Genomic DNA, 26,812 nt, shown 5'->3' on the forward strand with positions numbered 1-26,812 from the left:
TAATACAGAAACTATAGGAAGTTGCGCAAATGCACATGCGCGACTGAACGAATCACTCCCACGAGACGACTCGTTCTTCCCGAGTCACATTAAAGATTTGTTCAAAATGAACGAATTGTTCAAGAACGACCCATCACTAGGTGACCCCCACCACCCCAATCACAGAGACAGCCTTCTAACCAACAGGATCAGATGGAAGTTTTGGATGACCGTGTGAAAGAAAAATGAACTGCTTGCAAGCTACTAAGGGTTAAAAGCTGAGAAAGCTGTTTTGCTATATTCATACAGGCGTCCGTTATAGGACAGGGTGCAGTAAGCTGGCCGAGGACAACTTCCTCTTTAGGAACGCGTCTGTTAGACACAGGAAAGATGACCTTTCCTTCTTTAGGGCCCATCCGACACGTATACAAAGCAGAAACGGATGGCCGATTTGCACAACATAAGATGAAATGCTCAGGTAAACGATATTATTAGGGGAAGGGGGAGGAAGGAAAAAAATAAATAAAGCTGAACGAAAAGGGGAATCTGCGCTCTTCTAAAAATGTGAGGTCTGAATACACAATGGGAATTCTACTCGAGAATCTACCTTATGAGAAGGATTTCAGAGTCGTAGTGGACTCTAAGCTATCAAATTCCTGACAGTGTTCAGAAGCCATTAAGATGGCTAACAGAATGTCAGGTTATATAGCGCCTTGATGTGTGGAGTACAAGTCACAGGAGGTTCTGCTCAAGCTTTATAACACACTGGTGAGGCCTCATCTGGAGTCCTGTGTGCAGTTTTGGTCTCCAGACTACAAAAAGGACATAACAGCACTAGAGAAAGTCCAGCTGTTATGCATTGAGATGAATGTAATAATGTCTGTCAGTATTCCTAAGCAGCAGATGGAGCTGCAGTGGCTTTGAAGAACATCTTTGTACAGGTTTTTGAGTTCAGTAAAAGGCTGCAGTTCAGATCAACTCAGTTTCTGGCCTCGGTGTCTACGATTGAATGTTTTGTTCATCATCAGCTTCATATTACTGGATAGAACACCAGAGAAGAGCAATGAGGCTGATTGAGGGGCTACAGGGGATCAGTTATGAGGAAAGATTCAAAGAGCTGAAGATTAAGAGGAGACCTGACTGAAGTGTTTAAAATTATGAAGGGAATTAGTCCAGTGGATCGACACAGAGACTTCAAAATGAGTTCATCAAGAACACGGGCACACAGTTGGAAACTTGTTAAGGGGAAATTTCGCACAAACGTTAAGAAGTTTTTCTTTACACAAAGAACGATAGACACTTGGAATAAGTAGTGTAGTAGACAGTAAGACTTTAGGGACTTTCAAAACTCAACTTGATGTTGAAGAAATAAGTGGATATGACTAGCGAGCTTTGTGGGGCCGAATGGCCTGTTCTCGTCCAGAGGGTTCTAATGTTCTAATGTTCTAACCCCTGAGGGACTCCGCTGATGCCCCCCATTCTCCTCTTGTCTGCACTCTTCGTCTCCTGCCAATTAACCAACTTGATCTCTGCTTTTGCAGGTGTTTACAGAAGGGGCAGAGCCAGTTGCCCTCACAAGACTGTTAGCGTCAGCACCCACTCTTGGTCCCAAGTAGAACCTGGCATACCTGGCAAGAACTGGCAGAACGAGCCTCTGACAACAGGTTTTCTAACTACTGTATATTGGAATCTGTGTCATAAATATAAATCAGGAAAAAAAAAGGGGTCTGCGGACAGACCCCCGAGGGACTCCACTGGTATCCCCTCTCTCCTCTTCTCTGTATTCTTTGTCTGCTGCCTGTTAACCAACTTGAGCTCCACTTTTGCAGGTCCCCTCAGATCCTTACAGAAGGGGTGGAGCCAGTTAGCAGCAGCACCCGCTCTCAGTCCCGAGAGGAACCTGGCAAACCTGACAAGAACTGGGAGGGCGAGTCTCTGACAACAGGTTTTCTGACTACGAGGGTGAGTCAGACATTATGCGCACTCCCATTATATTAAACCTTCTGTCAGCAGCACTGCCTTATCTGCGCTTTCTTTCCTTACCGAGGTCCCTGTCTCCCCAGTCACTGGTGTATAGATGTGAACGTCTTACGTCAGATCTTTTGTAACTGTAGTGAGAGTAACAATGGCTGCCCCACTAGGGATTTGCAAGAAAGAAGAGCAACGTGCAGTGATTCGTTTTTTGGGGTCTGAGGGTGTGTTACTTGGTGCCGATATTTATCGAAGACTTTGTGCACAGTATGGAGAAAGTGTTTTGTCATGAGGAAGTGTCTATGAATGGATAGAGAAGTTCAAGGATGGTCACACAAGAGTCAGCCATGAAGAAGAAGCCGGACGCCCTTCCACGTTCACGACTGATGACAACATTGAACATGCAGGTGAAATGATTCTGTCGCATAGACGAGTGACAGGAAATGACGGGGCAGATCATTTGAAAATCAGCAGTGGCTCTGCCTATGTAATAATCCACGACAGAAGCAGAAGAAGCAGAACAGCAGGGAAAGTAGGGGTTAGTATGGATTGTGGAGCCATGATGGAAATGATAATTCAATGCATATACAGAATATCAGGGTTACACTAAAATGAAGGTATGAAAAAGCCATGTTACTTTAATGAGTTTTTATCAGTTTTTTTAAGGGCTCTACCGTATTAATCTGGTGAATTTCTATCAGTCTGCGATTCCAGATTTGAGGTGCATAACAGCAGAAGGCCGCCTCACCACTTCTGTTAAGTTTAACTCTTGGAATTCTAAGCAGACCCTCATTTGAAGATCTAAGGTTACGATTTGGAGTGTAAGGTGAGAGGCATTCAGAGATATAAGATGGAGCAGATGATTGAAGGCTTTTTAAACCATCAGCAGTATTTTAAAGTCTATTTTAAATGGCACAGGTAACCAGTGTAGTGACGCTAAGGCTGGTGTGGTGTGCTCGGATTTTCTTTTCCTAGTTAGGATTCTAGCAGCTCCATTCTTCACTTGTAATTGATTGATGTCTTTTTTGGGTGGTCCTGAGAGGAGTGCGTTACAGTAATCTAGCCGACTGAAAACAAAAGCGTGAACTCATTTCTCAGCATCTTGCAAGGTCTAATATTTGCTGTATTTCTTAAGTGAAAAAATGCTGTCCTGGTAATCTGATTAATATGTGATTTAAAATTCAAGGTCCGAGTCAATCGTTACCCCTAAATTCATTACCTCCGCCTTGACTTTTAAGCCTAATGGATCAAGTTTATTTCTAGTCAGTCAGTCATTCTCCAACCAGCTATATCCTAACACAGGGTCACGGGGGTCTGCTGGAGCCAATCCCAGCCAGCACAGGGTGCACAGCAGGAACAAATCCCTGGGCAGGGTGCCAGTTTATTTCGAATACCCTCCTTATATCCATTTTTGCCAATCACCACTCAGAAACACAAGTAAGACATTGGGGTCAGTGAATCAAGAGAGTCGGGGTCATCAGGCGCTATCGATAAATACACAAACCAAACGCCCCACCACGGCCACTAAAACGGAAGATACGTTCATCTTAAATACCTGAGATTGCAATGAGGAGAACTTACTATTTGTTAGGTCCAAACATCTGCTTTGTTCCTTTATAAACATCCATCCATCCATCCATCCATCCATCCATCCATTATCCAACCCGCTGTATACTAACTACAGGGTCACGGGGGTCTGCTGGAGCCAATCCCAGCCAACACAGGGCACAAGGTAGGAAACAAACCCCCGGGCAGGGCGCCAGCCCACTGCAGGGTCCTTTATAAACACTTAATTGAAATTTTTTGTTCCGTTCATTTGCCGTTTCCTTCTCATTTTCACCGATTTCTTAAATTCTCTTTTATCGTCTTTTCACTACATGCTTTTTGTCTTGGCTTCATTAGCAATTCATTTTCAGTTTCTCTTTTCACCTTTCAAATGTGTTTTGTGGTCTCTTGCTGTAGTTTCCAAATTATTTGGCTGTTTTTTTTTTTAATTGTCTTATACCGTGATCTCTCCGGTTTCCCTTTTTAAAAAATTTTGCTCTTATTAATTCATTTTGTCCAAGGTTCAGGGTCAGCGCCGCGCTCTCCACCCCAACTCTGACTTGGATGAAGTGTTTTTAAGAATTGATGACACTGGGTTAGCTGGATCCTGCTTGTTTCCTAATGCTGCGCAGACAGGCTCTGCCACCCTGCAGTCCTAATGCATGGATGACTGGATGACAGTAATGCTGAAACAGATGGCACAACAAGGAGTAGTGCCGGTAGGGTTAGGGTTAAGTCCTACCACTCTTCTGAACGCTTTCAGGGCTTCATTTCTCTCCTGTAGGAGCTACGGTGCCCCCCGCCACACACACACACACCCCCACTTTCAATAAACAACATGACATCAGCGGATAATCACCATTTGGCCAAACGCGGTTTGAGCCGCACACCAATTATCGCTCTCAGAGGAATGGTCATGTCTGGCGTATCCCACAAATTGGGAAAGGATGAGATAAACATTGTTGTTTGTGCCACCAACCCCAGCCCACCATGGAAGTAGCAGACGTGTGGTGGGGGTTGGGGCAGCGGTCACCAAGCTGTGGTGGACCAGCAAGTATTTGGACAACTGCTGCCAGGACATCTTGTCTTAGTTTTGATTAATGAGAAAGGTGGGACATCACAGCGGGCACCCATTCTCTCGCTGGGCATCTGGTTTGCCCACCACCTACATACTTACTTGACCATTTTAACTTTCATTCATTTAGAGCTTGACTTTACAGGACCATCACCAATGTCTTTGAGCTCTTGGGCATTCAGATGGTAGCTGGTGATGAAGCTGAGAATGGCGCAGGAGCAACTCAGTACACACATGGAGATATCCTGCTTAATCATGGGAGAAATGTCAAGTCTTCAAGAGTTCATTAAAAAGGGAACAGCAGGTGAGGACAGCGTGGGCCGATAACGGTCTCACCTTCACAAACCAAACATCTCGACACAGCCACTAAACAGAAGATAAGTTCATTTTAAATACCTGAGCCTGCCATGAGGAGAACTTACTATTAGGTACAAACATCTGCTGATTGTAAGCGGTACTGCACACCATAATAACCCACCTCTGTGAAAGGATAAGTGTCTGTGTGCCTATGTATCTATCTGTGTGTCTATCCAGTTGCTATGTCTTCGTCATTCCAACAGATGGAGCATCGCAAACATTTGTAGTAATAAAATGCATTGCATTTGTCATTCCAACAGATGGTGCATCAGAAACATTTGTAGTAATAATTTGTATTGCATTTGCACTACAAACATTTATATTAATAAAATATGTTTCATTTGTCATTCTAACAGATGGCACATCCCACACATTAACGCAGTTTTTAGAAATCCCATATCAAATGGCATATAATAGAGACTTGTGCATTGCATTTATCATTCCAACAGATGGCGCATCAGAAGCATTTGTAGTAATAATGTGTATTGCATTTGCATTACAAATATTTATATTAATTAAATGCAGCCAAACAACTGAAAACACCAGCATGGAGCCAGAAAACACTGCATGGCAGGCATCCTCATGAACTTGATCCATCTATCTATTATATAGTGCCTTTCATATCTATATATCTATCTATTATATAGTGCCTTTCATATCTATCTTTCTACCTATCTACTATATAGTGCCTTTCACATCTATCTATCTATCTATCTATCTATCTATCATTATATAGTGCCTTTCACGTCTATCTATCTATCTATCATTATATAGTGCCTTTCACGTCTATCTATCTATCTATCTATCTATCTATCTATCTAATTTTACATTAAGTATAAATTATAATAGTGTATTATATAATATAGCATTCTTAATTAAAGGTCACAGGGAAGCAGTGTCAGGCTCAATTCAAGACCCAAACCTGGATAAGATGCCAGTCCATCACTGGGCACACTCACACTCACACACACACACACAGGAATCGCCAATTGCCATAATGTATGAGTCTTTAGTATGTGGGAGGAAGACTGGCATACCTAGATCAAGACTCACAGAAACACAGGGGGAAAGTTGAGACTTCATAGACAAAGACCGGGCACTGGATTTGAACGTTGGACTCATTGTCTATGGAGAAGTAGGCACTGTTTTACTTAGTACTGTATTACAATATATAAAATAAGATCAATACTATAACAAATGACAGAGATAAGAGAATTCTCCTGATATGACTGAGCGTAGCAGGTCTTGAGTGAAGCCCAGAGTCCAGTACACGACTCCCTCTTTACAAAGCTAACCCAATGGCTTAAGCTCTCAACGGACAGTAGCGGCACCCACACCTCCGGTAGTGTAAGTTAAAAAGGTCCTTTGTGTATTTATGAATGTAATTAATCAGACAGTCAGGAGATCTGCAGCTCCTGATTACCTAGGTTGGCACAGCTGCCTCGACCTGTTCTGCCAGTTGTGACAAGCCTACTAATAATTAGCTAAGAAGAGCACACACTTTGTGCCGAGCTGTTTTGAAGCAACAACAGGTCACATAACAGCAGCACAGGCCAAGGCCGGCTTCACTCTTTCACCATAAACTTCCTTTCAGTTCATTCTGCATACCAGGTAGAAAAGGAAAAAAAAAATAATAAACGTCAAAATAGATGAGAGAAGGTGATGCAAGAACTCCACGTGTTACGTTCTGCCACAAGGGAGCGCTCACTCATCCTGGACACAACTGCATATTAACAGGCAGAGACGAGCACACGGGAAAGGAAAATCTGATTGGCTGGCATCTGTGGCCAAAGAAATCTGCTGTGTGCCTCGTTTGATGGTGCCTTGTGCTTCATGCTACTGTGTTATGAAAGGCGCTATATACTATGAATGAGATAATAAAGGTGTATTACTATATTATGTTCAAATTGATTTCAGGTCTGAGATTGTAAATGAAAAGCCAAACCCACAAATAAAAGACATAAATGGACAGGTAGGAAAAGTACTATAAAAATACAAAGATGTGTAAAGCGCTATATAAAATAGATAGATAGATAGATAGATAGATAGATAGATAGATAGATAGATAGATAGATAGATAGATATGAAAGGCACTATATAATGATAGATAGATAGATAGATAGATAGATAGATAGATAGATAGATAGATAGATGTGAAAGGCACTATATAATAGCTGGATAAGGCACTGTATCATATATAGACAGACTTGGTCATTTTTACTTCTGTATATGGCATGAAGCGGGTCCTCATGACCCTGAATTGAAGATGGACGAGTGTTCGATGCAGGTGTGTATTTTATAGCGCACATTATAGTGACACCTTTACCCAATTCTTGATTGATTCCTGATTGATAACCGACACCCGGTTTCCCAGATGTATTCTTTTTGGTGAAGTCATGCTGTCGTGTTTTGTTCGTGTAACCCTTCACTGCCACCCTGATGACCTCAATTTGTTGATGAGGAGCCTCCATGGTGGCAGTTAACACGGAGGTAACCTGAAAACGTTACGTTTCATCTTCGCTGGGTCCCCTCAGTTGCACTTAGGCATCGGGTTCATCACATCTCATGACATTCTGTTGTCTTGTTTAAAAATTAATGGAAACTGTACTCCTCTGTTGATGATTGAAAAGACCACAGGGCAACGGAGGCTGACTGAGCAAAATGGAGTTAGCACAATGAGACGTTATACAGGATTGAGCGTGTGTGTGTAGGGGTGTGTGTGTGTGTGTGAGCGGTCTCTTAGCCGTTGTGCTCACATGTAGGCATGTGTATCTGTGAGTGTGTATCTGTACATATACTGTATGCCCAATGCTGGCTCTGACTACCAAAACCCTATGGGTCATTAAATTGGGTCTGTGTGTGCCCATGCACTTGATTAAATGTGTGTGTGTGTGTGTGTGTGCTTGTTTTTTGATGTCAATGGTGTTAATGACCCACTAGGACTGAGCACACCGGATCATGAGATGAGACATTTCTGTCTGTTTCCTCCACAGCGCTAAGATGGTCAACCCCAAGGAATCTCCCAGACCCCCAGTGGACGCTGTGCTCAGCAATAATCGACCCAGCTGCCTTTTAAAGCCAACTCAGTGCTGACCTGTCTGTGAGTGCATGAGGACTTGTTGTCATTAAAGGGTTTAAACTGAACACGCATGTCTGTGTGTGTGTCTGCCCCATATGTACAGTGGAACCTCGGGTCATGAACGTCTCGGAACACGTACAAATCGGGTTATGCCCGATTATCTGTTCACAACCACACACTCGGGTGACGAACAAGCCAGTTTCCCTTCCGGTTCGTACGTGCCGATGATTTCCGCACGTGTTCAGTCTCTCCCTGTACAGTAGATTGTTCTCGGTCAGACGTGCATCTCGCAGAGAGACTTTACCTCAGAACTGTAACCTTCATCCATCCATCCATTATACAACCATTATTGGTCTGCTGGAGCCAATCCCAGCCAACACAGGGCGAAAAACAAACCCCGGGCACGGCGCCAGCCCACCGCAGGGCACACACACACACACACACACCAAGCACACACACACACCAAGCACACACTAGGGACAATTTAGAATCGCCAATGCACCTGCAACTTCCTCTCCTCCCAGTTCCTCCTCACGTCCTTCATGCCAGAACTCGACTCATGCCAGGTTAGTTTTCTTGGTTGTTTATGGTTAGTTTTTGTATAAATTACAGATTTTTCAAATGTTAGTTTTTTTTTCCTGTGCTTAAAACTCATTAAAAAAAGTGTTTACAGCGAGCAGTTCATAAGGCTGTAGCGTGAACTCTTGCAAGGTTAGTTTTCTCTGTTCAAGGTTTTCTCAGTGTTATTCAATGTTTTTACATTTACTTTACTATCACACTGTGCATTCTATGGTATAATTAACTATTTCTGTGCTTAAAAATCTTTAAAAAAATACATTTACATACAGCTCGTACGGTCCGGAACAGATTAATTGTTTCTACATACAATCCTATGGGGAAAATTACTCCCACAGTCCAAAGACATGCAGGTTAGGTGCATTGGCAATTCTAACTTGTCCCTAGTGTGTGCTGGGTGTGTGTGTGTGTATGTGCCCTGCGGTAAGCTGGCGCCCTGCCCAGGGTTTGTTTCCTACCTTGCACCCTGTGTTGGCTGGGTTTGGCTCCAGCAGACCCCCCGTGACCCTGTGTTAGGCTGGATGATGAGTGACTGACATATGTGTGTCTTGGGGACAGTTGAAACAGCTCTGGTGGTGGTAATTCAACGCCAATCCACAAGATGGCAGTGTATCCTAATGCCAAACCACGTGATTGACAACCCAACCACTTCTGACATCACTTCCAGTGTCTCCACCCCTAACCGGACCCTCCTCTTCCTGCCTGGCCTGGAAATGTCTTAGCCAGTCTAAACTGAGACGCATGTCCTTAGGGACATCATTTTTGCTGAAAAGCCTTAAAATATTTTGCCTTAATAATATACTCAGCAAAAAAAGAAACGTCCCTTTTTCAGGACTGTGTATTTCAACAATAATGTTTTAAAAATCCAAATCACTTTACAGATCTTCATTGTAAAGGGTTTAAACAATGTTTTCCATGCATGTTCAATTAACCATAATCAATTAATTAACATGCACCTGTGGAATGGTCGTTAAGACCTTAACAGCTTACAGAAAGTTGGCATTTAAGGTCACAGTTCTAAAAACGCAGGACACTAAAGAGACTCGTCTACCGACTGTGAAAGATGCCCAGGGTCCCTGCTCATCTGCGTGAACGTGCATTAGGCCTGCTGCAGGGAGGCATGAGGACTGCTGATGTGGCTAGGACAATAAATTGCCATGTCCGCACTGTGAGACGCCTAAGACAGCGCTACAGGGAGACAGGAAGGACAGCTGATCATCCTCGCAGTGGAAGACCACGTGTAACAACACCTGCACAGGATCGGTACATCCGAATATCACACCTGCGTGACAGGTACAGGGTGGCCACAACAACTGCCCGAGTCACACCAGGAACACACAATCCCTCCATCAGTGCTCAGACTGTCCACAATAGGCTGAGAGAGGCTGGACTGAGGGCTTGTAGGCCTGTTGTAAGGCAGGTCCTTACCAGACATCACCAGCAACAACGCCGCCTATGGGCACAAACCCACCTTCGCTGGACCAGACAGGAGTGGCAAAAAGTGCTCTTCACTGATGAGTCACGGTTTTGTCTCACCAGGGGTGATGGACGGATTCGTGTTTATCGTCGAAGGAATTGAGCACGTCTGGGACCTGTTGGATCGCAGGGTGAGGGCTAGGGCCATTCCCCCCAGAAATGTCCAGGAACTTGCAGGTGCCTTGGTGGAAGAGTGGGGTAACATCTCAGAGCAAGAACTGACAAATCTGGTCCAGTCCATGAGGAGGAGATGCACTGCAGTACTTCAAGCAGCTGGTGGCCACACCAGATACATACTGACTGGTACTTTTGATTTTGAGCCTCCCTTCATTCAGGGACACATTGTGAAACATTTTTAGTTTATGTCTTATGGTGTTGACTCTTTTAGTGTTCATACAAATATTTATAAGTTTACTGAAAGTAAAAACAGTTGAAAGTCAGAGGACGTTTCTTTTTTTGCTGAGTATAGATGGGGTCACGGTGTCGCCCTAACACTTATGTTCATTAGCGTGTCAAGTGCATTTCTGTGTCTGCGTGTGCTTCGACCTTCACGTGTGCATTTATCATTCTGGGCGTGTCTGATCACATGTAAGAATTTGTGACAGAATGGACACATCCGTCCATAGTAGCATTGGATTGATATTAAAATTTCAGTACCGATACCAGCTTTCCACACCTCAGTGCCAGTACTAAAGCCATAACAGATAACTCGAGGACTCCATGCTGCTGGCTCGTCCTTCCTGCTCCACCGTACTCCGCATATCATAACAAGGACCGGGTGTCCATCTCAGAGTTTCCAGTGTGCTAATATACAAATTTTGACTCAGAGGGCATTCCTCATTGGTGTTTCGAGCCCAATGAAATACATCTATATCTATATATACTGTATTATCGACCAAGTCGCCTGACCATGGGGTACGCACGACGGAGCCCCGCCCGCCAACTCTAACCCTCCTCCCGCACCCACCCTCACTCTTGAGGCCTGCTAATGTGCCCGCCCCCAACACCTCACCAAACACATCCTCAGGTCACATCCTTTGGTCTCTGCCACAGTCCACATGCACCTCTGAGCCACGTTGACTTTTCATTGTTCATTTCAGTTCCGGCTGCTTTGCTTTGCTAACAGGTCTCTCTCATTGCTGCCATCTTTGTTTGTCCCCGCACGCTTCTGTTCTCCCTGTTGTTTCTGTGCCCCTTCTTTTATTCCTTTGTTACACCGACACCCAACCCGGAGTGATGGCCGCCGCCCTATCGCAATGCTAAATAGGGGATTGCTGAACTGTGTCTTTCAGGAAGTGTTCACCCATCAATGAATAATTATGCGCCACAGGTCGGCTAGTATATTTTATTGAAGATGGGCAGACCCCGTTAGAGTTTCGTTCGCACTGATATACGACGGAACGCCAGGTGCCTGGACACAGCCATTTACTTCCAGTTGTGAAATTAGCATAACGTCGATTTTAAAAATCTGTTTTTCTTAGTACGCGTTGTAAATGCTTCTTCAACAGGATGGACTGACATCCCGACTTTGACGGCAAGTGAAATCTTACCCAGCTGGGGGGCCACAGAGGATGGAGTACGTAAGTGGAGGTGCAATCCAGCAGGGATAACTCTAGGTTCCTATCCCAGTCAGGACAATCCCATAATGGATGGGTTGGACTGGCTATCAAGGGACAGTTAATCCCCCCAGGGCGAAAGGTGCTAGTGTTATTCTGGCATAGCTCCAGGTTCAGACTGCTGCAGGGTTTCCTGTAGTTCAGAAGGGCAACCCTGTCAGGATCCCTGGGTGCCGCTAGAGGGCGCTGTTGTTGGAGAGAAGTTCGCCCAACTATGGGGAGCCTCCGAATGGCCCAGAAGTGCTTCTATCATGTTTTATCCTGACATCGGAAGTATGTAACATAAAAGGAGCCATCTCACCTGACTTGAAGAGTCAGAGTCAGGAGGCAGTGGGCGACACTGAAAAGGAGGAGCGGAAGGAGAGAAACGATTGATTAGACTTGTGGTTGGTTACGTCTTTATAATAAAACACTTTATCTGAACCCAGGACTGTGTTGAATCCTATTGTGTGTTAGATTTGGGGCTCGGTAGCACTTCCTTGTGGTCACATGGTATACTGCGGGGTGTATCCGTGTGTGTGTGCATGCACATGGGTTTCTTTTTTTCTGCTTTCTGTCAGCACATTTTTATTAAAATTGACTAGGGAGCTCCGCCCACCCCCGGGTTTGGTTTAACGGATATACAATTTAAACAGTGTCACACACGTGCGCATGGGAGGCAGCTAAAGGGCTTGAGTGAAGGCAGTTCGGAGGCATGCCGGGGTGTGGCAGAGTGCACTGACTCTTTTTCTCCCTTGCCTGTAGACCATCCCCGGGGGATTTCACCTGGCTCTCCTGACATCACTTCCGGGACTGAGCCAATGGAAGTCGGCCACACCAGCTCCAGTCCCTCTGATGTCACCTCCGGCTACGAACCAATGGTGGAAGACCACGTGCCAGATCCATATGACCTCACTTCCTGTCTACCCCTTTAAAACCTGCCCCTTTTCCTTTGTTTCCTCAGTCTTGTACTGGACTCGATTGAATGCACTTCAGTGCTGTTTGTTACAACGACCTTTTGCAGCCAGGATACCACAATATACGGGTGGCTGCCCCAACTCTTTATCTGTCCATGTCTCGTTCTTGTGACAACAGATTGTTATTTTCATGGGAATTGTTACATATGCATTAATTTCCCTTTTACTTTAAAACTTTAGTAAAAACAATATTTGGAATTAACTTTTCTCCAAGATCGCATTGAATTTTGATTCCATGTTTGGACTTACATCATGACACTGCAACGCATAACTGCCCGTGAGTTTCTTTCTCTGTAATAAATTAACCGACTTTTTCAAATGTTTGTCCATACTCTATCTTCTTCGCTTTGTCATTGACGTGTCATCTAGAACATATAAAATTATTGTCCTGATAAAATTTATAAGAGCTGAGAGTACAGGAAGTGTGTCTGACAAAAGCATTCACACGACCGTGATCTTGTTTGACAATAGTTGTAAGTAGGGCGTGACTTGTAATAATCTCATGTTAAAAGTCTCCGTCTCACGGGACTTCATACTGCGCCAACGTTTTTGGAATCTTAATTCTCGTGGGCAAAACGAATTATATCTCCGACTTAAAGTTTAAATCCGAACAATATATTCAATCTCTTTTCGCTGTTCCGTTATTTCCATTTGTTTGCGCTAATGCGATCTTTACTATCCGTTTTTTGAGACTTTCGAATTTTCGTACTTTCATTATCTCTAACCTGCTCTGCATGTGTACTGCACCAACATTTTTAAAATTCTTTACAACGTTCTCTGTTGTCATCTACTCTTTGTCCTTTATTTAGGGCCCCAGGCGTGGTTAAATCTCTTTCTCACGGGACGTATAAGTGTCTCTCCGAGAAAATCACGTCTTGTCTCCTGCCAAGATTTTTTTTTTATAATAGGGAGAAATAAAATAAAACAACCGAAAAATAAAAATCTTGAACTAACGTCGGAATTTCCAAGAAGATATGATGAATGATGAAGGAATGGTGAAATAATGGGGGATAAAAACACACACAATGGGAATGGACTGAGGAGAGGAGACCCGAGAGGGCAAAGACCCCAGAGGAGACAGAGGAAGGCAGAAATTAGAGTTTGAACATTCCGGTCATCCAGTACTCCCTGCCCCATCCCCCATAAAAGCTTTAGCTGACCGCGCATCGAGGGTGGACCTGGACAGCCTGTTAATCTGGGATGCAGTTGAGTCAGCAGCCGTCCATCGGGAGACTGACGCCATCTTACCAGCAGTGAGGAACAATGAGAAAAGTGCAGACCGAAAAAAGGAAAGAGATCGATCTGAGAGATCCACGGGCAGGAAAATAAGAGAAGGGAGGGGAATATTCAAAAGGCAGAATTGTGGCTCTAATCCACACAAACACGGATTCCTTGATAACGCATCATTTTAGCCTTCCATCCGCACTGAACTGATGTTTTCAACCACCGAAAGCAAAATCATTTAGAAAACTCTCGCCAAAGAGTGTAAATCTGAAAACGGCAGGTCTCGTGTAGTGGTATGGATGAAGATTTGAAAACACTGGTGCATAATTGTCACGTGATCAGGCACTTTTACCCTCTGTGATCTAATCTTTACCGTAGGGATGGTCATTCCCGAACTTCTTTGCACTGGCCCCGCCCCTTCCACAGCGGATCACGTAGGAGAGGAGACATGACCGGATGTCCGTGGTCATTACTGACGCTGCTATAGAGGAGGACTCGATTCGGAGATGAAGTCTATAATGTTTCGTTGTTCTACCAAATTTCGTTACTACCGTATATATACTTACGTATAAGTCGGGTCTTGAAACCCGAAAAGTCAATCATAAAATCAGACCCCGACTTATACGCCCGTTCAAAAATGCGACACTTACATTATATATATATTTTTTTTTACATCTTCTTGTCTACTCCAATCTCGCATCAGTTTCTCAGACACATCGAATTTTGTTGCAGCAGCGCAGTTATCAATTTCTTTCGCTACGTTAAATTTAAAACGAGCTTCATATTTTCTTCTGATCGAACGCTCCATCGTAGATAAGAGATGCTCTTACGATAAAGGTGTATGAGGGTGTGAGATACAAAAAACACAAAACAGTGCAAACGTCGCTTTGGAATAGTTTGGGTATTACCGTGTGGTCATGTAGGCCCAATTGAGAGAGAGAGAAGTTAGGAGCATACACAGATACGGCGCATTACCGCACCCACATAGAAAAAAAAGCCAGTGTACTCCGTGGTTACTCTGTCAGGTGGGTGTTAGCATATCATAATCTCTTGGACCAATAGTGTTAGTTTTCCGCATTCGACTTATATGACCAACATTATATAAAATCAGAAATTATACGGTAAAATCAAGTCCCGACTTATCCGCGGGAGAACTTATCCACGAGTATATACGGTAATTAAATTGAGAGGTGGGGCTTCATTTGTAGCAGTGGGACTCATTTTGCTCTTTAATCTTCGCTACACTTGCCCCTCTAGTATGTGCTGGAGTTGACTGGAACCCTTGGTTTTAAACCCTCTGCACCCGGGAACTTCCAAATGTGCTCCAGGACATCAAAAATCTACATAAAATATATTTTGTTTTTTTGCTTTTTAAGTTTGTTTAAATAAACCAAATTTATTACGCCAACTATATTTAAACTATAACAGTAGCTAACGTTACGTCTATTGACTGCTTAAAAAGAAGAAAGGGCACCAACAACACTGGAAGCTGCACAAATTAAGATAAGTCGTCAGGTCAGTGCAGTTCTGGTTCTTGTTCTGGTGTGAATGCTGACATGGAGGTTGAACGATAAAAGGAACTGAAGTGATGCGGATGAAGATGCATCAGACAAGGTTCAGGAGAGCAATAAGTCGAATACAAGCGTACAGACAGTGGAACAATTTAAGACTGTAAGACATCGAGTGAAATATTAATTGATCCAAGTGAGTTCAAGTGTAAACAGGACTAATTTGATGGATTTTCTAGCTGCATTATGGTTTGGGAACACGCAGAGGAGAGACGATGGGTACATCGGGAAAAGAACGTTGAGGAAAGAGGAAAAGAGAAAAGGCAAAGAGGAGGTTTATGGATGTGGTGAGGGAGGACATGAAGGCAGTAAGTGTTGTAGAAAATGATATAAAAAACAGGGATAGATGGATGATCTGCAGCCTGTAAATGGGTGTAGACGAAAGATCAAGAAGAAGGAGACTAGTGACGTTACATGTCAAGGACAGGTAATGGAATACATTTTTAAAAATTAAAACTAAAAATTGAATGTACCCTCAGTGTTCCTCCTGCATCTTTTTTCACTATTCTTGTGTTTCTCAACCTCTCTTGCCTGGCACTTCCTCCATCAATTGCATTCATCTGTTTCTCAGATTGAGGCGGCTTGCTCACCTCCTGTTAACTTTTTGACACCACCAATACCCACTGTCGGCCTCCATTACCTTCTGTGAAAACATCATCCATATTATTTTGAATACTTCACCATCTTTAAAGTCAACTCCCAGTGTTCCTCCTACACATTTCCTCAGTGTGTGCGTGTGTGTCAACCTCTCTTGCCTGGAGCTTCCTGTCTCCATGCCATTAGACTGAGCACCCAAAACACTACTGACCAATCAGACAAAAGCCCAACTGACCAATCAGACAAAAGCCCTACTGACCAATCAGACACAAACTCTACTGACCAATCAGAGAAAAGCCCTAGAGACCAATCAGACAAAAACTCAACTGACCAATCAGAGAAAAACTCTACTGACCAATCACACAAAAACTCTACTGACCAATCAGAGAAAAGCCCTACTGAGCAATCAGAAAAAAACCCAACTGACCAATCAGACAAAAGCCCAAATGACCAATCAGAGAAAAGCCCTACTGAACAATCAGAAAAAAACCCAACTGACCAATCAGACAAAAGTCCAAATGACCAATCAGATTGCTCAGAGGGACAGGACACACACAGATACGCAGACAATAGGGTTTTATAATAAAAATAACAATTCTTCACATTTTCATTTTCTTGCTACTCAAAGCATTTTACACAGTGAGTAAGAAGCCACTTCAACCACCACTAAAATGGACCATCCACCTGGATAGCACGACAGCAGCCATTTTTGTGCCAGTACATTCACCACACGTGAGCTATTAGGTGGTGAACTGGTAACAGAGAGATAGCCATTTCAAGATTAGGGGGCAATGGTGGAGGTCAATTTAGCCTGGAGATCAGGATACACCCAACTCTTTACAAAGGATGCCCAGGGATCTTTAATGACCAGAGAGAGCCAGGACCTTAGTTTTACGTCTTAACTGAAGGATGGCACCATTTTTAAAGTACAGTGTCTCCGTCACTGCACTGGGCCATTGGGATCCACATTCACACCACAGGGTAAGCACCCCCTGCTGACCTCACCAACACCTGTTCAGACAGCAACCTAAGCCTTTTCCTAGATGGTCTCCCATCTAAATACGGGCCGGGCCTGAACATGCTTAGCTTCAGGTGGGTGACCTGTTCTGAAGTGCAGGTGGCATGGCTGCTGGATACACAGAAGATTAGGCCAGAGGACGTAATTCCAAAGTATTAGCTATGCACTCCGGTGCCCAAATTGCCATTGTTGGCGCACAAACATTTTGCCCTCGGGCAGTCACTAAGGTCTTCGGCCCCTCATGATTTCCAAATGAAGCTCTCACCAAGGTGCTTGTGTGTCTGAGTGTGTACACTTGCTACATGTGCCCATGAATATGCTGGAGTGTCTCCGGGTGTGTTTGCACTTGCATGGACAGTATGTGTGATTTCCAATGCCTGTTGACATGAATGCATGTGTGCTTATCACAGTAGGACTGCATGTACTGTATGTCAGCAATAGGGCATCAATAGGCATGTCCTTCCATGAATCTCATTCTTGGGCCTGAGTGTTTCTGTACACCTATGCAGATATGCACGGGCAAGCATGAAACTCACTCACATTTGCAGTGCTGGCACGTTTTTGGAGTGAAAAGGTAATTGAAGCTCAAACATCTCAGTCACGTGATGACCTGCGGAGGCGAGTGCTACTTGAGAAGGTGCCACACCTCATCTAGCAAGCTGAAACTTGCAGGGACCGGATGACAGCGGGGTCATCCGGTGCAGGTGCACTCGTGACACCATCACGACGCAGGGTGGCCAGCTAGGCCTGTTGCCTCTTGGACTCCTATGTCCTCCCCATGTCTAATCCCAAGCTGCACTGGGACTCCCACCTACTTGTTGAATTACTTGTGAATGCTCGGAAATCATTACATCTTTTTTTGTCTGGCACCTTCTGACTCACCTGTACGAAAAAACCCCAACATATGATCTACCATTTGGCTCATTTCGATGTCTAATTATACAAAACATGGAGGTTTTTGGGGGTTCCCCCATATTTTTGGCCCTCTAGACCTGAAAAGCCCTCATTTTTAGGCCACCTTTGGATCATAGTTTGTGCAAGAAAAGACACCCTTATGTAAACAAATAGGTGTCTTCAACAAAAATGACAAGAAGAACTTGAAGTTCTGCAGGCCACATCAACCAACCCTCAGGGGGATACGAAGGGGTCAAAGTTACCCCTTTTCACAAAACTTTGATAAAAACAGTGATTTGTAATATTGGCGTGTGGGGTATCATTTTGTGTTATTTTGAGGTTACTGATCACGAATATGACCATATTTTTGATATATGATTCTTTACCAGTGGTCCTACCCCCTTAAGAGCTACTCCCAGAAGGTCAAATATGACAAATTTCAAACATAAGCATGTGGGATATCGTTTTGGACTATTTCAATGTCAGTAATATAAATATGATGTTATTTTGGATTTTTGATCATTTACTAGTGGTCTAGCCCTCCATGGACCTCTATAAGGGGGGGGTGACAAATGACAAATTCCTATTACAAACATGAATATATCGAATTTAAACATTTAAACTGAAGCTTGAATTTAAATAGTTCAAATATTTGATGCAACTGTTCTTGTTTATTATGGACTTCTACCTAAATTATTACTTTTCTCACGAACACCCAGAATTAGGAGGGCTTGCACCAATTCACTTTTTCCTCTTGCCTTTCTGACTTCGACTTTACATTGGACAGTCCCACCAGAGCCCCCAGTATTTCTCATTTTTGGACCCTTCTCTTCTTAGGCTCACCATTCTACATCTTTGCCCCCCCATTTGCTTGTCAACTCACCTCCCTACCCAAGTCTGATACCCTACATTCAGAGCCCCTTCCCAGCTATCATCTATTTCCCTTTTTATTTCCAACCTTTTGACACTATGATGGACTTTTTACTTAATAAATGATGTGTGCATCTCCAGCACAAGCGGCGATTTCATCAGAAGGCTGCCAACAACACCGGGTGCCCTGGGAGCGATCACGCTGCATGAAGAAACAACGGCGTAAACATGTGGAAAATAATCCCACTGCTTGAAAGCAAATATGCCTGAGCTGATAAAGACAAAAAAAGCTACAGAAGTCTTATCAGGCTGGTGGAGGCACAAGAGATAGGGCGGGCCTGTCACCGTTGGCTGGGTGGGGGTGTGGGGGGCTAGGCATGGCACAGGGGACAGAGGACATGTGATCACAGAGCCCCCAGGCACTGTATGTTCTTATATGGGTGGGGTTTAAATGGATTCCTTCATATCCAGGGACTTAATGTGCAGTGTGTAATGGGGGTCTCTTTGTTACCACGTGGACCCCTGTAATTATACACAGGCATTTCTATTTGTGTACGCATGTATGCAGGTGGGCATCGGGGTTGGCATTTGAAATCTCCTGTGAAATTCAAATGCACCCATGCTTGTGTGAGGGCCCCCTCTTTGGGGTCACATGAACACCTTTGTTTATGGATTGGTTTGTGTGTGTGTGCGTGTGTATGTGTGTGTGTGTGTGAGTGGGTTTGGGACTCCGTGAACTCCCATTAAAATTTAATTTCAGTGTGACTGCATTGACCCCAGTTGACTGTTGTCTTCAGGTGTGTGTATGTGTGTGTGTGTGTGTATGTGTGTGAGGACTCCGTGAACTCCCATTAAGTTTACTCTCAGTGTGACTACATTGACCCAAGTTGACGGTTAACTTCAGGTGTGTGTGTATGTGTGTGTGTGGGTATGTGTGTGTGTGTGTGTGTGAGGACACAATAAACTCCCATTAAGTTTACTCTCAGTGTGACTACATTGACAGCAGTTGACTGTTATCTTCAGGTGTGTGTGTGGGTGTGTGGGTGAGTGTGTGTGTGTGAGGACTCCGTGAACTCCCATGAAGTTTACTCTCAGTGTGACTACATTGACCCAAGTTGACAGTTATCTTCAGGTGTGTATGTGTGTGGACTCCGTGAACTCCCATGAAGTGTAATCTCAGTGTGACTGCATTGACCCAAGTTGACGGTTAACTTCAGGTGTGTGTGAGTGTGTGTGTGTGAGGACACAGTAAACTCCCATGAAGTTTACTCTCAGTGTGATTGCACTGACCCAAGTTGACAGTTATCTTCAGGTGTGTGTGTATGTGTATGTGTGTGTGTGTGTGTGAGGACTCCATGAACTCCCATGAGGTTTAATCTCAGTGTGACTGCATTAACCCAAGCTGACGGTTATCTTTGTGTGTGTGTGTGTGTGTGTGTGTTTATGGCCCCTAGACCTCAGTGTGGATTCCTGTGAAATTCAGCGTCACCTGTGTTTGTGTAAAGGCCCGTCTGTGTGATCACGTGAGCACCTTGTTTTTACATCGTTTATTATCTTTATCTATGGCTTTGTGTGCCCGTCTCTGTTTACGTGTGGGCCCCGCTTTGGCCTGCGGACTCTGGTGACATTCAATGGCAGCAGTTTCTGTGTGATCATATGGACCCCCAACTGATCCTGTAAGCTTTGTTATCTTCATTTTGTATGCATGTGGGCCCAGTGAACGTCCTACGGGGCTCAAAAATGATATGAAATAGGGGGAGGAAGAATGGTGCGACACCAGGACTAACAGCCTGGCTTTTTCCGCCCTCAGACGTCACTGACAGTCCCACTCGGCGCCATTTACACCCAACGGAGGCCGCATGTCGCTGTTAATCTGTGAGGCAGCCTTCAAGCGTGTCCCTTCGGAGTGTGTTCTCCTGGCTATGGAAGCCATTGCCAAGAGCTGAGGGTCTTGTTCCTCTTGTTGTGTTTCACCCTGCTTGATTTCTTGTTGAGATTAAACAAGACTCGGCTATGGACCCCAACCCTTTATAAGTTTCTCTGATTCCTATTTTCATGTGTGTGTGAGTTCCTGTGAAGTTCAGAGGTGAGGACCTCTCTGTGTGACCAAGTGAACACCTGGGTTTGTTTTACTTTAATTTAATTAGTCTTTTAATTGTGTAGTGCAGTGCAAAACATTTCGGTCACATCATGTAGACATGGAAACACTTTCTCTACACGGTCGCCCCACTTCAGGGCACCAATTGGCGCCACAGGTGTTTGTGACTCCTCAGGTGGGTTTCATGGCTTCATAATATACCTTGGCCTCATTTCACCGTTTCAAGTCTGTAGCTGCCATTGTTCAACATGAGGTCAAGATGTGTGCCAATGAAAGTCAAAGAAGCCATCATGAGGTTGAAAAACCATTGGAGACATCAGTGACACCTTAGGATGACCACAATCAATTGTCTGGAGTATCATGAAGAAGAAAGAACACACTGGTGGGCTCAGGAATCACAAAGGGACTGGTAGGCCAAGGAAGACCACCACTGCTGAGGACAGAAGAATCCTCACTTATGGTCAAGAAAAAGCCCCCACCTCCTGTCTGACAGATCATACACAGTCTTCAGGGGGCCGATGTGGACGTGTCAGAGAAGACTATCAACAGAAGACTTCATGAACAGAAGCGCAGAGGACATACAGCAAGATGAGGACCACAAAAACAGGATGGCCAGATGACAGTTTGTGACAAAGGACTTCAAAGAGCCTGAAGAATTCTGGAAATATCAAGAAGAAGAAAGAACACACTGGTGGGCTCAGGAATCACAAAGGGACAGGTAGGCCAAGGAAGACCTCCACTGCTGAGGACAGAAGAATCCTCACTTATGGTCAAGAAAAAGCCCCCACCTCCTGTCTGACAGATCATACACATTCTTCAGGGGGCTGATGTGGACGTTTCAGAGAAGACTATCAACAGAAGACTTCATGAACAGAAACACAGAGGACACAAAAACAGGACAGCCAGATGACAGTTTGTGACAAAGAATTCTGGGAAAATGTCTTGTGGGCAGACCAGACAAAGATGGACCTCATCAGAGTGATGGCAAGAGCTAAAAGGAACTGCCCGAGATCCAAAGCAGACCACCTCATCTGTTAAACATGGCGGTGCTGGAGGTATTATGGTCCTGGCACACTTCTCTTCATCGATGATGTGACTGCTGATAGCACAATGAATACTGAGGTGCGTAGAAACATCTGATCTGCTCAAGTTCAGTAAAGGCCTCCAACCTCACTGGACGGCACTTCATCCTACAACAAGATGATGAGCCAAACGTACTGCTGAGGCCACACAGGAGTTTATCAGAGCTAAAAAAATTCTTGAATGGCCAAACCAGTCACCTGATTTCAATACAACTGAGCAGGCCTCCCATATGCCGAAGAGAAAACTTAAGGACACAAGCCCCCCCGAAACAAGCAGCAGCTGAAGATGGCTGCACTAGAGGCCTGGCAGAGCAATACCAGAGAAGACCCTCAGCACCTGGTGAGGTCTGTGAATCACACACTTCAGACAGTCAGTGCATGCTGGGATATGTGACAAAGAAACTAAATATGACAGTGGCTTTAACAGACCTGCCATTGCTGTCTCCAAACATTATGGTCCCCTGAAATGGGGGGACGTGTACACAAAAGTGTTGTGGGACCGAAGTGCCTGCAAATCCCCTTAAGTAAAAGTCTGCAGTGTGCACTTGAATTGTTTGATTTGTAGTTTTAAACTTTGGAGCAGAGGCGGAAAATCAAGGAAAAATGTGTCTGTCGTAACCATTATGGTGTGTGGGTGTATGTGTGCGTACCCTGCGGTGGGCTGGCGCCCTGCCCGTGGTTTGTTTCCTGCCTTGCGCCCTGTGTTGGTTGGGATTGGCTCCAGCAGATCCCCGTGACCCATGGGTTGGATAATGGATGGATTGGTAACCATTATGGAGGGCACCGTATGAGGGTCCAGTGCTTTGTGCCTCTGAGTGACTCTATGACGCGACGGTTGCCCCATTTGTGTACAGCAGTCACCATGTTGTCTTTGTGTGTAGCCACCTGTGTTTATGTAAGGACACCTGTGTTTGTGTGGGGGGCCGACGGGAAGGGGGGCGGGCTGTTAAAATTCAGCACTCTGACCTTCATTGTCTTTTCAAAGGAGTTGACATTATCCACATGATCACAATCCAGCCTAACAAGTTTCCCGGATGTCATGGGAACATCCAAAACGAGGATCGAGTCCATCAGAAGGATGTGGGATTCACCACATTTTGCGAACGCAAATGGAAAATCACTGGCAGCAGCAGAAACAGCGGACGCCGGTGAACTCGCTCGCCCTTCACTCTCTGCACATTGAGTGCCAGTGCCAGCGTGAGGCCATCCAACCTGCTGAGCAAGGGAACAGACGTTCCTGCAGAAACCTGCCAAACACCATTGCTGATGCCCCGAGCAACAGCCTTTCACGTCTTTGGTGTTTTCAGTCCCGGCCCTGTTTCTTTAGCACAGCGGCGGGCCCCGTGGGCTGCCATTTTTTTTTTTTGCTTGACGATGAGATTCAACCCTGCAGAACTACCAGGATGTGGCGGCGGCGGCATGGAACAAGTACGGTGTGAAGTGAATTTCCAGGACAAGAGGCCAATTCCAGGATATTTACAGTGTGCCTCCCATCATCTCGGAGATAAGACGTCGATAAGACGGCAATAAAAGCTGTCCAGTCAGTCTAAAGGGATTTAAATGGATGTTAAAATGACAATCTCGAAAGATTCATGTCCGTTGTTACTTGGAATGCTCGGTACTGCTGCGGCCCTCAGTTTTTATTGAGATTACGGGCAGAGAGCCTCATAAACAAATTAACAGCCATGTGGTCGGACATAATGGGCCACAAAAACAGGAACTGAGAGCGGGCCAGTGGGACTCCGACATGCAGAAAGTACGTCCAGAGAGCGGGCAGAGGGGCTCCTCCGTGACAGACCAGCGGGCCGGCCAACATGGAGCCCAGACGGGCCTCAGCAAAGGGCAGCCATGTCAGACAACCTTTAACTCTTTATACAGTATACACTATAGGCTCTTACAAATACCACATTTTCCTTACATCATTAACTTAATTTTATATAGCGCCACTTACCATACGAACACAGCAATATAGGCTCCAGAAGTGGCCTTAGGGGTGTGCGGGTGGCCTAGGGCTGACCAACCCTACACAGGGCCGGTTACGTCAAACGCTGTTACCGGTATGTGTGAAGTGTAGAAACTTGTGCACAAATTTAATAAAAATAATGTTAACATACTACCGGATTTTCTCATTATGGTATTCAGCTACATTTTTGCAAGATAACATGCAGACTTTATCAAAATATAACTGGAGAATATAACTTGACAAATCTGCTGGAACGGGACACATGGGCCTCAAAAGCGGGGCTTGGGGCAGTCACCCCACTTGCCACCCCCAAACGCCGCTCTTGATTGGCTCTGACAAACTCCAGGTTTTTGATACATCAATTACCTTAATTCTATACGACACCATTCAGAGCACCAACACGACAACATAAGCTCTGACAAATACCAGGTACCCAATAGATCATATGCCTTAATTCTATACAGCGCCATTCATAGCAATAACACGTCATTATAGGCCCTGACAAACACCAGGTTTTCCATACATAATTAACTGAATTCTATAGAGTTCCATTCACACTACCAACACAGCAGTATAGGTTCTGGCTACTGCCAGGTTTTTGACACATCATTTACCCTAATTCTACATGGCACCACTCAGAGCACCAACACGACAATATAAACTCTGACAAATACAAGATACTCAATCCATCATTTACCTTAATTCTACATAGTGCCATTCATAGTAACAACACAGCACTATTCGCTTTGACAATCGGCAGGTACTCAAAAAATCTTTTACCTTAATTCTGTATGGTGCCATTCATAGTAACAACAGGTTTTCCACACATTATTAACTGAATTCTATAGAGTGCCATTCACAGTACCAACACAGCAGTATAGGTTCTGACAACTGCCAGGTACTAAATACATCATTTGCCTTAATTCCATATAGTGCCATTCACAGTACCAACATAGAACTGCGGGCTCCAACAAATACTAGGTTTTCCTTCGGATTACCGCGTTCCCCGCTCCCCTCTCATGACCCCATTGGTGTCACGTCATCGCCCGATGTCTACATAGACATAGAATTACAAGACGTCGCATGACCAGCAGCATCGCACGTCAACGTCGGCGCCATATTGCGAGTGGCACTGTTGCGGAGTGAAGTAATGAATAATGTGCTGCTTGGGATTGTACAAACCGCTGGACGCTCCAAACCAGATCCCGGGGGATTGCATTTCATAGGTAAGGCTGAACAATTGTTGTGGTTATATTTGGCCATTAGAAAATCCCGTTTTATAATCTTAGCACTCAGGGTCACCTTACAATAAAATGAAACAACATTAGTAAAATTAAAACAAGAGAACGATAAAGCAAAAAGCAATAATTAGCAAACAGACAAAGATGACTGGCAAAGAGTTTTGAGGGCAGTTTTAAAATGTGTTATTGAATTGAGCTGACGTGTATGAGAGGGAAGAGAATTCACAAGATGAGGAGCACAATGAGAGACGCTCGAACTCCCATAGCTCTGAGTCTGACGTGTGGTACAGAAAGTCGAGCTGCAGAGGAGGATCTGAGTGAGTGAGAGGAGTGCCAGTCTGGAGGAGATCAGCGAGGTGTGGAGAGCTTTAAATGTTCAGAGCGGGATTGTGTATTGTATTCAGTAGTGAACAGGGCGCCAGTGAAGTTGAGAGAGAATCGGTGAGATATGTTCAGTGGATTTAGAGCAGCAAGTTATTATCCTGGCAGCAGAATTTTGAAGAAGTTGTAAGCGATGGATACGTTTTTGTGGGATGCCAGATAGAATAGCATTACAGTAATCTACACGTGAGGTGACTCGGGCATTAACCGATACTTCAGTACTGTGCTGTGTAAGAACAGGACGAAGTCTAGAAATGTTTCAGAGATGGAAGAAGGCAGTCCGAGAAATGTTACTTATACGGGAGGAATTATTTAATAATAATATATATATATTAATATTTGTCTATGGATATCTATCCTGACCATGTGACTTTTCACTTCGGCCATGTCTGCGCCTGGGAGTCTTTTCCATAGCCTGCTACAGGAAGGTACTCTCTCGACCATTGGCATTGGTTTCGCTCCTTGCTATTTTCGTTATACTGCGACGGTTGTTTCCTAAGCCTTTCTTATAAAATGAACGACAGTATCTTCTCTGTCGACGGGTTTTTGTACAACGTCATCTCTATTCCGGGATCTGACAACTGCCTGTTCCTATCAGTGAGTTATTTCTTGACACAAATGGTTGACGAAGGCAATGCACTCTCACTACGACATAGGACAGTATCATCACATTGGGACAGATTTGGAGACGTTCTTCCTGTTGTTCTTTCCAACGCAAGTCGAGTTATCACAACAAGTCAGGAGTTCTAGCAATACATGGCAACATCTGGAGTTTATGGTGGTGAAGCTGAAATTCAAGCTCTTTATGAGATCAGATCTTTCGACTTATTATCTGTCGTCTCCAGCAAAACACCTATTCACAACTGCGTCTTTCAAGAAGTATTTCTTTCTTCTTGATTTCTGAATTCCTTTCTCACCGCTTTCCGTTCCTATTCTTACACCGGCGTATGCTACGGCAGGTGTCAACTAATATATATATAAAATCCAACATCTGCCTGTATGTCTGTCCACTTTTCACAAAAGGGGCATGGTGGCGCAGTGGGTAGCGCTGTTGCCTCGCAGTTAGGAGACCCAGGTTCGCTTCCCGGGTCCTCCCTGCATGGAGTCAGGCCAAGAGGGGGCACTGCCACTAATGGTCTTGTCATTTTCTTCCTCCACATTCTCCCTTTTAAGGCAACTGACCCCACCGTTCTTGGTCCCGGAGCATCAAAGGGACGACCACCTGGAAGGAGACATCATTGACTGC

At 44.6% G+C, this 26,812-nt stretch overlaps 1 protein-coding gene and 1 long non-coding RNA gene across 2 annotated transcripts in view; one reads left to right on the top strand and one right to left on the bottom strand.

Moving 5' to 3' along the window:
- LOC120531884 (nuclear factor erythroid 2-related factor 2-like) overlaps positions 1–26,812 on the bottom strand; it is a 64,817-nt gene that overhangs the window by 27,188 nt on the left and 10,817 nt on the right. The window lies entirely within an intron of this gene.
- On the top strand, positions 1,556–8,124 carry LOC120531885. The gene is made up of 3 exons (XR_005634177.1): positions 1,556–1,643; positions 1,809–1,941; positions 7,921–8,124. It is a non-coding gene; the product is annotated as an uncharacterized LOC120531885 (long non-coding RNA).

This window comes from Polypterus senegalus, chromosome 6, assembly GCF_016835505.1.
Source record: "Polypterus senegalus isolate Bchr_013 chromosome 6, ASM1683550v1, whole genome shotgun sequence".
Taxonomy (NCBI): domain Eukaryota; kingdom Metazoa; phylum Chordata; class Cladistia; order Polypteriformes; family Polypteridae; genus Polypterus; species Polypterus senegalus.